Consider the following 16650-nt stretch of genomic DNA (forward strand, 5'->3'; position numbering starts at 1 on the left):
CTTGGAGTTCCCTGTTCGGCGTCATCACCAAGCTCACTTGGAGTGGCCACATGTCCTCCTGTAACTCATACCAGCCTACTTCGTCGGTTCGATTCTTCGATTACGTCATGGAATGAGTCTTCCTCCACCGTGGCGGTCAAAACAGACCTCAAATCTTTACAAACTGCAGCTTAATCCCTTGTCGATTCCGCTTCCCCATCGGGCGCGATCTTAGCCGTCTGATCTAGATCCCCCAGATCCAACGTCGTCCGCTCATTTCGCGTGGTTGAATTTCTCAACCGTTAGCGCGCGATGAGCGGTGGTTTTCTCTCTCCTCCGCTTGCCATGCATTGATCGTTGAATGGGATCGCTCCAATTTCTCCAAAACTGCTTACCGTTTGAGGGTGCCCTGATCAATACCGCTAATTTTTCGGAGCAGGTCCCGCCTTTAGCTTTTAGCCCTTCTGCCTTTTTCCCTATAGTTCTCCGGCTCTGAGTGCTCGGGGATTCCCCATTTCGAGCCTTTTTTCCCAGTGATGCCACTAAACGCGCATCAAAATCCACCTCCGTTTCCCAATCCGGGCCTCCCATGGGCTAATTTCGCCTCTCGCGCAGTCTCCATGGGCCTTGGTCAGCGCACTTTGACCGAGGTCCTCGTCGTTCCACGCTGGCTGCCATTGTCACTAGTTCAGGGTGTTTTTGATCACTGTTTTGAAATTCTTTGATGTTTGTCCCGACCTGATGCAGTGATGGTTCCTTCGACAGTTCTTTATGGATCCAATTCGGATCAATATTAGACATGGAAAATGTACAATGTGAATGTGTAAGTTTCATAACACCCAATCCATGCACTTTTGTGTGAGTTTCTATAAACACCAGCCTAAATCCATCTTAGCCCTGGATCTATCAAGCACCGAGAGCGATCAAATCCCTCGAGGTGCAAACTTCTTTTTTGAGTGCAAAACTTGAGGAAAGGTTTGCACCTCAAGATATTTTATCCTTCTCAATGCTTGATAGATCTAGAGTTAAGATGGATCTAGGTTGGTTTTCAGTTGTGTGCGACCAAGGAAAATCTATCGAAGATATGATTAATTTTATCAATAATATGTAAATACATCTAATATTAATATAATCATTTTAAATATGCTAAATATGTCTAAGATTAATCTGGTCATTTTAATTTTAAATTTTCTTAGTTACCTCAATTTGTTGAGATGATAAATATTGTTAATAACTTTAATGATGAAAAATGATGAAATAAAAATTTTGAATGCAAAGTGACAATGTAATAGTGTTGAATGATAGAAAATGTGAATAATAAGAATGTAGTCAATTACAAATAGTCTTCATTGTGATCAATCTCAAACTATTTTCTTCTACTATTCTTATTGTCACCCTTGTTAGTTTTGTCATCTTTTCATATCGATTATATGAAAAGGACAGTTGAAATCGTAAACCATTTAAATCTTTAGCTCGATCTATTGTAGTAAACATCATACCTTGTCTCTCTTGCTCTCCAATATTAATAAGTTGAATTACTATAACACAAAAATCAATGTATATTGCCAATAATTTTTTATGCTTACACTAAAATCAATGCACATTGTTAATCCAATCACTTTAAAATTAATGTACCATCATACATCCAATTACATCAAATCAAAAATCAACATCTACACTAAAATCAATGCATCTAATGCAAGCAATCAAATAAGATTAGAAAACAACTTCTACACTAAAATCAATGCATCTAATGCAAGCAATCAAATAGGATTAGAAATCAACATCTACACTCAAATCAATGCATCTAGTGCAAGTAAGCAAATAGGATTAGAAACCAACATCTACACTGAAATCAATGAATTTAGTGCAAGCAATAAAATAGGATTAGAAATCATCATCTACAAGGAAATAAATGCATTTAGTGCAAGCAATCAAATAGGATTAGAAATCATTTACATTAAAATCAATGCATCTTGTGCAAGCAATCAAATATAATTAGAAATCAACATCTACATTGAAATCAATGCATCAAGTGCAAGAAATCAAATAGGATTAGAAATCACCATTTACACTAAAATCTATGCATTTAGTGAAAGCAATCAAATAGCACTATAAATCATCTACATTGAAATCAATGCATCTAGTGCAAGCACTCAAATATCATTAGAAATCAACATCTACACTAAAATCAATGCATCTAGTGCAAGCAATCAAATAGGATTAGAAATTGTCGTCTACACTGAAATCAGTGCATCTAGTGCAAGAAATATTCTTCCCTCTCCCCCCTCCATCTATATCTATATCTCCCTCCATCTCTCCTTCTTTGTCTCTCTATCTCACCCCCAAAACACACACGCTCTCTCACTCCATATTTATCAATCCATCTGTCTCTCCCTCCCTCTCTCCATCTCTCTCTTCTTCCCTATCTTCACCTTCCATCAATATCTCTATCTCCCTTTGCCTCTCTATATCACCCCCAAAACATATACTCTCGTTCTCCAATATATCTATATATCCCTCCCTCATCCTCTCCTTCTCTCCCTCTCTCTTCACCTTCTATCCCTCTCCACCACTTCTCTCTCTTTCCTTCTATTGTCCTCTCTCCCTCTCTCTCCATCTTCCTTATCACTCCCTCTCTCTCTCTCTCCACCTTTCTCTCTCTGTGTCTTTCTTCTTACCTCCCTTTCTTTCCCCCTCCAACTTCATATCTATTTCCCTCCCTCTCTCCACTCTCTCACATCCTCTCTCTTCCTTCCTCTCTCTCCCACCTCTCTCTCTCTCTCTCTCTCTTCACCCTCCAACTCTATTACTGTATCCCTTCCTCTCTCCTTCTGTCCCCCCTTCTCTCCATATCTCTTTCTTTGTCCCTTTATCTCACCCCCAAATGTACACACTTTCTCTCCATATCTCCCTTGTCACTCCCTCTCTCTCGCCACTTCTCACTTTCTATGTCTTTCTTCTTCCCTCCTTCTCTCCCCCTCAAACTCCATCTCTATATCCCTCCCTCTCTCCTCCTCTCTCACTCCCTCTCTCCTCCTCTCTCTCATCCTTCCTCTCTCTCCCTTTCTCTCTTACCTCCCTCTCTCTTTCCCCATCTCTCTCTCTCTCTCTCTCTTCCCCCATCACTCTACTCCTCTTTCTCATCCTTCCTCTCTCTCCATTCTCTCCTACCTCCCTCTCTCTTCCCCCATCATTCTCTCTCTCTCTCTCTCTCTTTGCCCTTCAATCCTCTGTATTCCCCTATCTCTCTCTTTCTCTCTCCATCTATGTCATTATATCCCTCCCTCTCTCCTTCTCTCTACTTATCTCCCCCCTTTTATCTATCTCTCCCCCCTCCATCTTTGTGTCTCCCTCTCTTACCCTTCTCTACCTCTCTCACTCCTCTCCCTCTCTCCCTCTTCATTCCTCCTCTTCCCTCTGCCTCAGTTTATCTCCATCTCTTCCATGTCACTCCCCCTATCTCTCCACCTCTATCAATCTACGTCTTTGTTCTTCCCTCCCATATATATCTATAGTTATTAGTATATATTATAATATAACAAATTTAATATTGTATTAATCCAAAGTTATTAAATTTAATAATATCAATATTATAATATGAAAATATGAAAATTATATTTAATAATAATAATAATATTAATATTAGGGTTAATAATGTTTTCTTGGATGGTAGTAATAATAATTTGGCCCGTGGTATTTGGCCCATAGGCTTCACCTAATTAAAACCTATTTTTTGAGTTTTTGTAAACCTCTTTATATTTTAATTTTATATTGTGTTTATACATAATAATAATTAGATTGATTTTTAAATAGGGTCTGTTGTAGCTAAATCTTGCACCTACAGCACAAGTGTAGCAGGAGACAAAGAAAGCTTCCTAGAGACAACCTTTGGGTTGATTGTAGACCAGTGCCTAGGACATATTAAATAGAGGAGTGCATGAATGATTGATTATATGTGAGGGGTTATCAACACTCCAATTGTCACATAAAAAGGTAATAGGAGGGGCTTGGTTCAATAAGCCTCCAAAAAGGTAGACTCAAGTCAATGCATGGATTCAAATGAGGGGGTATATCGAGACAATCTTAAAAGAGAAATATCTTCTCCTGTAGCCGACAAACAAAGAGACAACTTTAAAATTGAAGTTGGAGTAGTGGTGGAGAGGAGGAAAAGAAGGAGGGAAACATATAACAGAATCCTTAGCAATAATATTCCAGCAGAAATATGGAAGAGAAAGGAAGGTGAAATTGCAAAAATAGTTGTTCACTGATTAAGGATTTAGGCTAAATATTAATATGGGTATCATTATTTGCTTAAACAACCAAAGTAAATCTGTAATTCTACAGGTACTACATGCTAATGAATAATGGAGGTAAATATGTGATATGCACATGTATTGTTTACTATTGAGCAGCTAAGATAAATCCATGAACCAACAAGAAACCAACAACTCCATTAACACTATTTCAAGGAAAGAAATACACAAGTGAAATGAAATTACCAAGAAAACATGTTGCACATCCATTATGCTTGGAATCAACAGGGAGTTTCATTAATCCAAAGGGTCCAAACAACCAGTCCATACATTAATCCCAACATCAGTTCAGTCCCCTCCATGAATACAGCAAGTAGAACAAATGGTATCTCAGAACTCAGACCCAGCGAGTGAGAAATTCTGGAACCAGCTAGCCTGCCCAACCAACCAACCTACCCCCCCCCCCCCTACTGTGTTGCTTCTCACTATTTATAAGAGGAGGGGGAGCATTTATCAAACATGATTCAATACAACATATCCCTGGGTTGAGTCTCAGTTAGATCAGCTGGCTGTCTCGACCAAGGTGAAGCTCTGTTGCCCAAACTGTGATTACAATAGGGATTTCCTACATTTCTTGGAATCTTACAGAAATTAATGAACAGAGAAGGAAGTTGGAAAGAGGAAGGAGGAGGTGTCCCTCTATTGTTCTTGTGGAGGCCTCTGGTTGAGCCATGTCCCTGTCGTGATGCATTTCTCTGCTGTTGAAGCAGTTCACTGTCTATTCTCCTTTAAATTCTTTCGGCACCGACTCTAGAGGCATATTGCAGACTGATCCTTCCTTGAATGCGTCCATACCTGTTTTGAATGCTCTGTCCCCCATGATTTACTACTAAAGCTGCTTTAGGGGCCAACTCTGTTGTTTCAACCTTAAACCTCCTATTGAACACAATCGGTGCCCTAATCTGCCTAGGGATATGTATTACAGTGTAGCAAAGTAGTCTTTCGGGTGCAGCTTTTATTGCGGAAACACACGAAACAGGTGAGTTCCGACTACTTTCTGATTTGTCCCTTAGCCCCTCACACTTTCAGCCCCTTTGTACTTCTTCCTTCATGTGATCGGGGGCTTGACCAAGCACTTAGCCCTCAGGCGCTAAGGCCTATGGAAACCTATTCAGGGGCCTTTTTCCTTTATAACTCTAGGAGCCTTCATTAACTCTTTATACTGCATCGGCCGATATCCTGGATGCAAAACCCTTATATAATACACCTCAATAAATTATCGCATTCGGGGGGCCTTTTCCTTATCGCAATTGCAACTAGGGAGGATATCGCGAGGAACTGAAGTTTTACTTTGTGCGATCGTCGATTGCCGATCCCCAGGGTGACGTCATCACTGTCATGTGTCACCCTATGAGTGGTGACACTTGCCACCCGGAAATGGCCCCACAAGACCCTTGAAAATGCTGAAATTGAGTGACATGTGTCACCCATACTGCCACGTTACTACCGTACTACCACATCATTAATGATGTCAGCTGCCATGTCAGCTCTAAGGACCAATCATATGCCACCACATGGCCCCCAGGAAGAGAGAGAAAATGGCCCGCCCTGCCCTATTTTTGCATGGGTTTCCTTTGTAAACTGATCTCAGCCTTCCCCAACGATTTTACACAATATCGTAGAATCGCACCCCATAAGGTTTTGGAGTGATAGCCCCTCTGTTCCGCTGATTATCAATAATGCGGGATTGCGGGATTGCCCATCATTGATATGTCGTACCGCCACATGGAGGAGAGAGAAGGGAGCAACCTGGCCTTGGTTTTTTCATGTTTTTCCTTTGTAAACAATTTTTCGGCCTCCCCGACAATGTACCGGTATATCATAAATCGGTGATAATGCAAGGTTTTGGAGTGTGCTGGACTACAATGTTGCGGGACGGCGAGATCGCAGGACTGTGGGATTGCAAGACTACGGGACTACGGGATCGCGGGACTACAGGACTATGGTACTGTAGGACCTGTGGGATGCGGGATTACGGTATCGCGGGACTATGGGACTGTGATATAATGGGAATACGGGATGCGGGAGTGCAGGACTGTGGTATTGCGGGACCTGCAAGATGCGGGATTGCGATATCGCAGGAATGAGGGATGTGTGATTGCGATATCGAGGGACTTGTGGGACTGCGATATCATGGGAATGTGGGATGCGATATGGCTAATATGCAGTATTGCAGGAATGTGGGATTTGTTGTGTCTGGGGCCCTCCAATGTGCTCCTCCCTTTTATTTCAAGGCAACAAAATCCCCATCTTCAGACTGCTCTAACTTCTGATCTAGAAGTCCATTTTTGGACTTCCATATACCATTGGAAAGCTCTTTCTGAGCACTAGGCAATGGAGAGGGTTTGATTAAGCTCTGATAGCTTATGTGGATCAAAACTTAGAATCAAACTTCATTGCTATTTGGCATTTGAAGCAGCTAGTGACTGATAAAGCAGTGAGTGACAACAAGGCCGACATTAGATTAAAAAATGTTAAATGTTAAATGTTAAGCATTACATGTTAAATGTTAAACATTACATGTTAAATGTTTACATAAGATCTATCCCATTCTGAGCTATAGAGCCCAATTATGCATTACTCATTATGTTGAAAAGTACAATTTGCATTTCATATATATCTTCTAATCATTCTTATTTAGTAAATATTTATTATATAACTATTAATATTTTATAAATATTTATTATATATTTATTACATATTTACGTTACACCTTGCAAAATATTAAAATGTGAATTTCTTCTCATGCTAAATTACAACTTGTGATTGAGCTATTGTTTTCTCTGAGCAGTCATGTTAAAAAGACCTTGTGACACATGTTGAATACAGACAAGGTCTGCATTTATTTAAGTTTTTTTATTTCTATATAATATGCATGTGATTATTATAATTATTTTGTCTAATCTTTTATATTTCAAGTCTTTGTAGGCATGTGACTAATGAGGATATTATAGTAAAGTTTTAAGAATTGAACTCTACTAGAATTTAACATTTTGAGTGGATATTTAATCTATTATCAAAATATCTAAATGAAAGATTTTTTTGTGATCTTATAAAAGAGATTCATTTGGGTGATGGATACAATATCCACTAGAACGTTGGGAACCCTTCTAAACCCCAACAAAGTTCAACTACACATTATTGGTGGAAACTCCACCCATCATCAAGGAATATAGAAATGTTTTGTGGATCCTTCAGTGATGGGTGGAGTGTCCACTCAGAATATTGGGAATGTTTCTAAACAATGAGAAAATATACAACGCTCCATTGGGATTTGTTTGAAGAATTAGAAACAAATTCAAACCACAAACATGTCATAAGCTTGAATTGGACTAGATGGTCAATATGTTAATGGAAAATCCATGCACAATAGTCCTTAGGGCTACAACAATGAAAGAAAATATAGAGGACAAAGATTTTGAAAGATGAATGCTCCTTTCCATAAAGCTTATCGATTACAAGCTCATGTATCTTTTAATTTTGATCCTTGGTGAAGAGGAGATTCCATAGTACATAATGCCCTAAAGCCCCATGTTGTGAAGTCATCCAAATCAAATAAACAATTTCATACGAGATATGGTACATATATTCTCTAGTTTTTGTTAAATAGTCAAATCAATATTATGAACACTTTTAGCATGTTTTGCCTTATTTCAATTAAATATGTAAATATAAACATGATATTTTTAAATGTTAAGACACTATTAATATATAAATATTGGTACTATAACATTATCATATTGTCATAAACATGAGTACCATAACATTATTATAACAATATCTATGAGGTGTAGACAACTTGGTTTGTGTGGGGTTTAGTCTCCATTAGGTATTAGGTTCATACTTCATGGGGAGAGGTTAAGGATGGAAGCCACCTTTGGAGGAGTTAAACTATCCCATGGGGCATCCAACCTGAACCAATCAATCCTCCTTTGAAGAAATTAAACGATCTTGGTGGTAGCATCCCACTACTCCACAGATCATTCTTCCATCCCATATTAAAGTTAACCCATCCTAAACTCAGCCTAATAAAAAAAATTCTATCATAACATCATAAGCTAACAAAAAAATCATGTAAATTAAAACTGGCCCATCAGGCTCAACCTAGTTGTGAAAAAACATTAACGTAACATTATGGACTAACAAGACTAACAAAAAGTTCATGTACATACAAGTTCATTTACATAAAGTATTATTGCAATATCACAAAATATACTTCAACTTCACTTCAAGAAACCCACACAACACTTTGACTCACAAAGCATATGAAAATAGAAGAAAGGTTGAGTGGTAAAAACATGATTCTACTTTTGTCCGCATTGAAGTGAGGGCAGCCCTATCCATTATATGTTTGCCTCAAAAACGCTTACTTAAATGTCTTGTGAAAAAATACATATAGAACTTTGAAAGAAAATTATAAGTATTTGATTACATGATAACAAATAACATAGTCAATATTTATCCTCTCAGAAATTAAATGAGAAAAATTTTGAGATAGAAATGATTCCTTCCGGCCAGCTCTTAATATCTTTGTTGGTTAATAATTCACCATGAAAAGTGGAAGTACCGGATTGAGATCTTTCACCCAGATAGGTCGACTAAAATGCAAAGCCTGACTGAAATTTATTCATTTACATTGCTCAGAACTGGTCTGCCATCCATTCAGCACTAAACATACATCCAAGTATTCTCCAATATCACCTAGAGGCTCCTCCAAAAGTAGTAACATTAGGGTATACATATTTGAGAATGAAATTCAGCAGAGACAATGAATGTGTAATTCCTACCATAAGCAAGTTCCAAGAAGTGCAGGGAGCTGCAAAAATTATGAACCTACATTAAATAATATGGTGAAATGTTAAGCAAAGCACAAGAGGATAGAAAAAGTTAGTAAGCTTGAGTGGCATGGATTGGGCTCATTTTGCACCTGAACATGAGCAGCAGAAAATCTGAAAGGCGTCTTTCTCTACTTGTTTACTGAAATGCTAGGCTTTTCATCAATTAGATTTCAAGGCCAGACAAGCAGTAAATATCATTGGAGGGAGCCGAGTAGCCGGAGGCCATTGCATAACCTGTATAGTGATCTGCAAGAAAAATCTGACATTGAAGAAAATTACCTTCCCTGGGGATTCACCAACTGTGCAAATATTGCACTTGGTGTTGCAGTTTTGGAACCATCATCCAGTGTGCTACTACTGTTGTCAATGGTGCTATTATCCGAGGGCTCAGGTAGAGGCATAGGCAAGGGAACATCCACTATGTGATTAGTATTACTCTCCTCTATGTCAGTTTTCATGGCAGCATCCACTATGACAGTTTTCATGGAAGTCTCCTGTTGTTGGAGGATATACTCCAAGTTCCATAGCACATCTCCCATGGTAGGCCTATCTCTACCCTTATCTGCTAAACACCTTTGAGCTGTCTCACCAAACTTTCTCAAAGATTCAGGGTCAATGGTGCCACTCAGATAAGGATCAATAATTTGACTAAGCATCCCCTTCTTTTGCCAATGGATTGCCCACTCTGCTATATTAACTTGCTGCTTTGGAAGAGAAGGATTAATTGCTGGCCTAGCACAGAGTACCTCCATCATCACAATGCCAAATGAATACACATCAGATTTCTCGGTCAGTTGTTGCATTCTGAAGTATTCAGGATCCAGATATCCAAAGCTACCCTTTACTGCAGTACTCACATGAGTCTGATCCAAAGTAGGCCCAGTCTTTGAAAGTCCAAAATCTGAGACCTTAGCCACAAGGTTATCATCCAGCAAAATGTTTGATGTCTTCACATCTCGATGTATAATTCCCTGTGCTGCACCAGTATGAAGATAATGGAGACCTCTAGCAGCCCCTAACAATATCTGGAGCCTCTTTTTCCATGACAGGATAGGAAGACCTGCCCCGTACAAATGACTTCGTAGAGGCCCATTGCCCATGTATTCATAGACCAGAATCATCTCCGATTGCTCTTCACAATACCCAATCAAAGAAACCAAATGGCGGTGTCGAAGCTTGGATAGCATTTGAATTTCTGTCTGAAATTCTGTAAAACCTTGCTGAGAGTTGGAATTACCTCGTTTCACAGCTACTTTAGTTCCATCCTCAAGCTGCCCCTTATAGACTTTTCCAAAACCCCCAACACCCAAGATCAAACTCTCATCAAAATTATTTGTAGCTTCCAGTATCTGAGCAAATGTGAAGAACCGAGCTAGAGACGAGTTAAATGAGGAATAATAGCCAACTATACCACTTCTAGGAGTTGCTATACCACTTCTAGGAGTTCCCATAGAACTGTTCCTGTCGATGGCAAAAGACCTGCCTCCAAAAGACCTGCCTCCATGCAAAGATAAAGGCAACCATGATACAGAATTCTGCGTTGAACCTTTCTTGCTGCGGCAAAACAAACAATAGCCTATTCCCAACAATCCGATTCCAGCAATGCTTCCTGCAATGGACCCAACAATCACAACTGTATTAGTTTTATCGGAACCTCCTGCTCTGGGAGCTAGCCCAACTGCAGAATAATCCCTAAATCGCCGAGCCTTCTGACTCATCTTCATTATCTCCAAACCATTGAGGATGGCATTGGCAGGAAAATTATCCAAATCACTAGGGCCAATTTTGATATAAAGCAGCTCAGCCCCAACAAAAGCACTACCCACTAAATCCTTGTAGTATGGAACTTTCAAACCTGATGTCAAACTAGACAAATCAAAATTCATGAATGCAACCTGGTCGTTTATGTATACATTGAAGTACAGTTGATTCATGGCACTGCTCACAATATCACAGAAATGCATCCTAATGAAGTACATGAATGATGGATCCACGGGGAAAACCCAAGTAACATTAAAATTAGGGTCAGAGACCTCGGCATCTCCCATCACTTCGGCTGTGGCATAAACCGAATTGGGTGCAATATTGGGCGAAACCTTGGAATCAGAATACCTGATGGTCTCAGGATCAACCCTGAAACTCTGAGCAGCAGATCTCACAGACAGGTATCTATCATCACTCTCCCATGTTCTCCCCAGCGTATCATTCACAGAATGAATAATGGGTCCACCCATTCTGATCCTGTATGCAGTTTCTAATGCATAATCAGAGATCCCATTAAATTCTTTAAGGGTGTCAACGTCCAAAGCCTTGTCAGAAGTCAATTCATCTGGGGCAGAAACAACCTCGATTGCATTCACAAAAGCAATCGAATTATTCACTGGAGAAAACAACAATGACAACCTACCAGAAGTCACATTGATCAAATACTCCTTGAACAAAAGCGGATTGTTCCCACTGTTGAAGCTGCTATTAAGTAGGACAAATCCATCTGTTTTCACTGAGAAAACCGCATCTCTGAGGTCGAATTTACTGTAAGAGAATGCAAAGAAATACAGTCGAATCCAATGCCTACCTGTGCGTTTAATATCAAAATTATAAGATGATTTCTGAGTGAAAATGCGTACTGTCAAGTACAGTTCAGAGGGAACATTTGCACTGAAATTGGCCTTAGCTGAAATGCTGTGTTCTGCAGATAAAATCGCAGATGATTCCGAATCAGACATGAAAGTCCTTCCATCATCAAGCTTGGTATCCTTGGAGGACCCACAATTAATCAGATACTGGTCCACAGGATCAAATGCTGCAGAACCTGTCACGATCATGAATAGATTGAGCAACAGAAGCGCCAGAGAAGGCATCTTAATTGTCTGTGAATGTGTTCTCCACGCCCTCTGGAGTCATCGGGTGCAAAATCTGCAACCGCCTCTTTGAATCGACTGAATACCCACCTCAACTACGATTTGTTTGACCACTCACGATACTTATCTACACATCCTCGGCCAAATCGAACAAAGTTTTGACACAACCAACGATCTCGTTCGTTGCATATCGTAACAGATTAGATTCCCAATGTTTGCATCGAAAACGACGAAACAATGAAACGAAGTCCATTTTGGGAATAGATAAATCGATATGTATTTTACTCGACCCTTTCACCGTGGTTAGTCGAACCAAGTCAGAAAGTGGAACTTTCCAGTTGTCCTCCTCTTGGCTAATTTAAGGAGGTTTTACTGGTTTGTTGCAGAGTTGTTGAAATTTAGGAGGTTCCTTAATGGACTTTGCTTTAATTAGGACACACCGAGTTATTTTCCACTTTCTCCACAGGGAAAGGATGTCGATGTTGGTTCGTTGGTCTTTTTTCGTTGTTGCCCATCTCGGTAATTTGTCACTGTTCCATTGTCATTCGTTTCTATTATAGGTTGGCAATTTGTCTAGTGTATTATAGGTTGGCAATTTGTCTAGTGTTCCATTGTTGTTCGTTTGTCTTACAAGCTGGCAATTTGAAGTAATGGTTGGTTAGGTTGTGAGGTGATGTTTGGAAAATGTTATTTATAAAAAAGTTGGGCTAATTTTAATGTTAATGGTGGCATTCTGAATTGGTCAAAGTGGGTATCAGCTTTTCCAATGACATGTTCATGCTTCTATTTACGCACACAACATGCTTCTATGTGTCCTCTTGTGTGCATTTATAGTTGTAAAAAAACTAGTGGAGCCGGTGTAAATCTTAAATTAATTTTGTCCAAATAAATTTCCCCATTCTTAATATTTTATTTAGAAGATTCTTTCATAGCCTGGTAAGACTTTTATGTGCATTGAATATTCAGTATAGAACAACCAACATTGCTTGCTCAGGTTCATTGAATGTGTTTAGTTAAAAAATGTTGAAGAGTGATGATACACTTCATAATACAGTATAAATGAAGATAAAATACTATATCTCAAATTATCCAAAGTTAGTATGACATGTACTTTTAGCTCGTCTAAGCATTAACGCTCTAATTACTACAAAACCCTATCTAAGGCACCTACCATCAATAATAAATCTTAACCAACAATAACAAAACTTAACACAACATCTCACTAAGATCTCCTAGCTGCTCCAAAGACTCTACAACAAACTTGTAAGTCACCAAAAAGTTCACTCTCGGTTATCCCACTTGTATCACACAAGTCTTCTAGGAAATTCATAAGCTTACATCACACAAGCTCCACTAGCATCAAGCACTCCAATTCTTCTTTAGGGTTTCACACCTCAAGCCTTATGGATTTCTCACACCAAGATTTCAACCCTAGCACTTAAACTATTCTCTAGACTTTATCTCATGGAAATTATAGCACACCAGGTTTTTACATGTGCCTTCCAACTATTACACCATACAAACACAAATATTACAAGACAAGTACATCAAAAAGATACAAATCCAGTGACTAAGTTGTTATACAGAGACTATCTTGTCCTTTTATATGACAAAGTTGGGGAGTCAAAAATAGAAAGTGGACTAAGTGCACAAGAAACCTATTCTATTCCACTATAGTGCATTCACATGAAGAGTGCTCCTCCCCAAGGTGTACATATGTCACAAGGTGGTTGTACTCAATGACTCCCCCAAGTGTTGTGCTCTCCAAGATAAGGTTCCACATAATTGCAAGGTTGCACACTCTCAGAGATATGATCCTAACCTCCAATGCTCCTCCTTCACATGCGTGTATTGAGTCCATGACAACTTCCAAGTGGTGTGCCCTCTAATAAGAAACCTTCATGCTAATAACTCAACCTCCTATAGTGTGTCATGTGTCCTAATCCTCCTAGGGCTCATCACCCTTCCTCCTAGTGCCTAGCACTCATCCATAAGAGAGGTCCACATCCTCTATTAAGGCCTCCTCAACATGGCACCATGTAGAAAATGCCAATGCCACATAAGATAACTACCTCCAAAAGAACTGCACTTTCTCTATCACATATTCGAAGGATAAGCACCCACCTTAGATAGTCAATTTTCCAAATGTTAATGAACCAAAATAATATAATATATAACAAAAGGAGCTAGGGTTTCACCATGCACCCCACATAACATAGAGAACACCCCTAGCACCGTGTGAACACTTCCAAAGTAACCTAAAAGATAAATCTCTCACTTTGTGAGAAAGTGTTTTCACCAACACCAATCTTGTCCCTTTGAATCTCAACTAAGCCTACCTTCCACAAATCTATCTCTTTTGTAATCTTGGAATCAATCATTGATCCCCAAAAATGAATCGTCTCTCAAACATAATTCTCCTTCGTAAATCATCACACCATACCTCATATGAATAACTAAAAGGATCAACAACGAAAAAAATAATTACGACATGGTTGATGTACCTCTGAAGAGGTATGTTTTCCCTTACAAAGGATTCAAATTCTCCTACATGCCCAAATGCATCATGAATGTCTAAGTAAGCATTCTTTACTTCCTTTGGGATGAAGTATAAGGTAAGCAGTTATCCTTCACTTAGTTCTTCTTTCATGGAGCTTTGTTTGACCCGTGTTTTACCTATAGATCACATTCTAGAACATCGACCTTCTCACTCCCTTCAATTACTTCAGGATATATATGTGATCTTGAGGACTACACATCCTCTTCAAGCTTCACATCCAAATGGATCAATATGATAATCCATTTCTATCTCTCTCGACCAATTGGAAAGGTAGGGTTGACATGCTAGCCAACTACACATCCCTTGTGTACCCCTTCCTTTTATATCTTGAAGTTTGAAAAACCCCACAACGATGTTTTTCAAGAGAGGAAGTGCTCCACAATGTAGTGATGAAAATAGCTACGCCAAACATCAAATAGCTTCTTTATATTATGCACTAGAGAACCATGCTTCAATGGTTATGCATGTAGCTTATAAGGACCTCCAATTCAAACCCATTTTTTCCACAACATGGGTTCAATCTCTAATGACGAACTTTGAGCCTCAAATGCATCCATACATGTAGATATGTCATGTAAGAAACTAAAAGAAGGTTGTTCTTCAAACTAAGAACAAATAAAACAACATTCAACTCAACAACATCACCTAATGTCATATAAAAGGAAATGGATCCCAATCTTGGGATCAGTGGAATCATTATCCAAGTCCACACGTGTTACTCACTCTTACTCTTGAAACTTGGTGAACGAGTTCTTGTAATAATACATATGCTTCAATTCCCCATTGTCCACATACCACATGGTTTTTGTAGATAAATAAGAGATTATGGAGTTACTCTTGAGTTTAGATGCTACTTCATACACTCCAACTACAATTTGTACAATCTTTGTAGCATATCTTTGTTTCTTGGTCTTCCTTTTCTTCTCCTTTAGATATTGGTTAGCTTCATCTCCTTCTTGGTGACACATGAAACGCTTCACATGAATGAAATGTTTCTTGCATTGGCTTGATTCTTCCTTCTTGTCCTTCCTAGTTCATTTCATGATCATTTCCTCATCCTCCTAATAAGTGCTAGGTATTCTACTTAACTTTTCTTAATTGAATTGTATTCTAGCATTGTTTCTTCTCACACAATGTTAACCCAAGAATTCTAGAAAGGTGGTAGGTTCTCACAAAAGAAAAGAAAAAACTTATATTAAGGGTTTCCATGATGAAGTAAACCCATTCAAAACAATATAGATATAATCCTCACGCTCTACATTTTCCATTATGGAAGCCAACTAATCTCTCAACTTTGTGATCCCCCTAAGTAGTTAAAGATGGAATCTATGTCACTCATTCAAATGGTTTGGAGTTGATTTTTCAAGTGTTTATTGCAAGAAATTTTCACACTTGAGTACAATGCTATCAGGCATCATATATCTCCTTAGTCATCTTTTTTCCTATGATATGAGGAATTGAATAATCCTTCACTAAATTGTTTTGGATCAATATATGCAATAATATCTTTCTCAAAATGCTCCTAAAGATCAAAATCTTCTAATAGAATTTGCAGATCACACTTCCAAGGAGTAAAATTGGAAGCACCTCCCAATTTGTCACCTTATCTAAGATCAAAAGTATTCATCCCTAAAATGGTGAAGCACACCTCAAAGAAAAATCAACAATAGATCAAGTAAAATCAAGCTTTTGGGATTTAAGTGTTTTTCCTAAGAACACTAGGGTTTCACACCCAACAACCTATCATACATAAAACACCCCTCCCAAGCATAGAACAACTAAAATACCCAACTCCCTTTTCATTAAGAGAAAAGTATCATCCAATCCAGCATTGAATCCACAGGGATGTTTCAAAAATATGAGCTTTAGAAATTTCATCTCATTCACTGGGGGTTCCCCAAATCACTTTCATAAAACATTTAGCCTTATCATTGAAACTAAAATATAAATTACGATAGTAATATATTTCACTTCTTTCCAACAAAATCACTATGCAAGCTCAATAAAATAGACACCAAAAGTATGCACTTGAAGAGAAAATATTTACAACTATTAGGTCACAATCTCCTTTATCAATGAGGTTTGGAAAATACCTT

The 16650-nt window shown here is 38.7% G+C and overlaps 1 pseudogene; it reads right to left on the bottom strand.

The window, feature by feature from the left end:
• Positions 1–8889: 8889 nt before the first annotated feature.
• Positions 8890–12078, bottom strand: LOC149166318 (receptor-like protein kinase THESEUS 1 pseudogene; annotated as a pseudogene).
• Between the last annotated feature and the right edge of the window lie 4572 nt (positions 12079–16650).

Source organism: Pinus tabuliformis, chromosome 5_1 (assembly GCF_031772625.1).
Source record: "Pinus tabuliformis cultivar Carrire ecotype Pingquan chromosome 5_1, CPIR1, whole genome shotgun sequence".
NCBI lineage: Eukaryota > Viridiplantae > Streptophyta > Pinopsida > Pinales > Pinaceae > Pinus > Pinus tabuliformis.